The sequence below is a fragment of the Sinocyclocheilus anshuiensis genome, unplaced genomic scaffold (assembly GCF_001515605.1).
Source record: "Sinocyclocheilus anshuiensis isolate Anshui unplaced genomic scaffold, SAMN03320099.WGS_v1.1 scaffold758, whole genome shotgun sequence".
Taxonomy (NCBI): domain Eukaryota; kingdom Metazoa; phylum Chordata; class Actinopteri; order Cypriniformes; family Cyprinidae; genus Sinocyclocheilus; species Sinocyclocheilus anshuiensis.
The window spans coordinates 1,598,104-1,600,393 of record NW_015548126.1 but is presented as its reverse complement, the minus strand read 5'-3'; positions in this window follow the sequence as shown (position 1 = coordinate 1,600,393).

Below are 2,290 nucleotides of genomic sequence, written 5' to 3'. Positions count from 1 at the left end.
TATATAATTTTGAAATTCAAGGCATCAAAATTGAAGTGGAAAAAGCATGGACGTTAAAAAAAAAGTGGAAATTTCTCTCAAAATGATATGTTTGTCTTTTTTTCCATGCAGAGAGAGAGAGTTAGTTGAATGAGTCATAATTCTACCTTGTTTATAATATTTGTTGTGTTGCAATTGTCCCAGGTCTTCCCTATAATAATTTGCACAAAATTACAGAATGACGTTTTGTACAATTATAGTGCACAAAAAGTCGTTCTTCATTTATAACATTATTTTACATTCATGCACAATCACACAAAAATTCTAGTGGAAAGTAACTAGACCAAAAAAAAAAGTTTAGACATTTCTGTTGACGTGAACTTTGATCAAGACAGAAGCCCGTTCCAGACTAACTTCAGACTCCCACCGTCTGCCAGCATCTGATTATAACCAGCATAGATGCATGTGACCCAAAGCTATAGCACGGCGCCACAACCCAATTTCACCGCTTTCTGAGCACACATCAAGAGCGATTCATCAATGTCGTACTTGCAGACATCTCTTCCAAAAGCCCGACCCCTTTTGTGTTTTTATCTGCCGTGAACCTGCAAAGTGAGCAGCGCTGAACAATGTAATGGGTGTCAACCGGTGGCAATGCCCGAGTTCAGTCTCTGCTCAGCATCAATTATTGTTCCAACACTGTGATGCTTTCCAGAGTCAGCAGCAACTACCCCCATCTTTGATCATCTCGCTACATACGATCAAAGGTGTGTAAATCAGGTTCAGAGTGTTTCTATAAGATGCAGTGGAAAAAAGTGCTAAAATATTTGTACTTCTTAAAAACAGAATCTGTAACCATTTCAAAATGATTTGAAATAGAAAATATAGTCATTTACACCCTAAAATGTGCACAGCTTGCACCAATAATGGGTTGCGTATGAGATATCACAGACACAAATATTAAATATTTGCTCAAGCGTTAACACCTTTCCAATTGCTGTTTATTTTCCGTGACTGTAAACAGTTTAAATGGTCATCGTTATATCAGTCCACCTTTCCAGCGCAGTTGTTCCCTTGAATTACCTCGTGAATGATTTATGTTCACCGCTACGGCTTTCGATGGCTAAAGGCTGAGGGCCAATAAAGATTTTTTCATAGGTAAACACGCCACATTAAAAGCCAGCGCTTCAAAGATGTTTCGGCTACAAGGAGAACATTTGGTCTCATTTCACTTGTCAAACATGTGAGTGTCACAACCACTCAGACAACACAAACCATTTCCCATAAGTAAACACAGCCTGCCGTAAAGCTAAGCAAGGTAGCAGGACTCTAAGCATACAGACAGACTCAAGCTAAACCACTGGAGCTACTTTGTTAATGGATCTAGTAGTTATTTGCTTGCAGGTAATAGCTGATTTATCGCTTCAAAGTGGTAAAAGCGTGTTAAAGGCAATTTTAGAGAGGTTTTAATGGGTCGTGGTGTCACAAATGTAGAAGCGCAGATTAGAAGCTAAGCGGTTACCATTAAACCTGCAAAAATAATCAGTGTTTTTCCATGCAGGCTCATCTCGAAACAAATAGAAACAGTCTATTCTGGGCGTAGAGTATTCAAATAGACCTGAGAACAATTCAGCGTACGAGATAACAGAAAGAGGACATCTGTAGCCCTATTGAAAGACTTGTTTAACAAGATTAGCATGGAGATTATCGAACTTTACATGGGTCCTTTTTCCCCTGACCTCTTTTCAACTCTCTTTCCAGAACACTTCCTTACCATTCCACCACATACTTTGAGCGCCGAGAGGTTTTGCATGAGATTTTAATGGGAGATGTTTGAATAAACCACAGTCATTTGTGCTTTTTTGGTAACCGTGACAGTCGTTTTAACAGCCAAATTTGACCACAGCTTTGGGCCAGTGTGTGCTTGATATTATGGGACACAGTTTTCAGGCTTGTCAGGCACCGTGTTGTTGTGACGACGTGTTTGTATAAGCGTATAAAGGATGGCGGTTTGTCTGCACTGCTCAAACAAATGTTGGTAATACCAAGGTAGTTTAAAATATACCATGGTATTGTTTTGTAAGTGACATTTTAATGTACAAAAAGTCAACAAATTAAAGGATAAAGCAAAATGTAAGCAATTTAATTATATTAAAGTGGTTACATTTTGCTTTATCATTATTTGTGTGTGTGTGTGTGTGTGTGTGTGTGTGTGTGTGTGAGTGGCAAGCATCAATACAGTAAAAAGTCAGTGTTACAAAAAAAAAAAGTTGAATTGGACAACCATTTCAAGTAATAACTTCTATTTTTA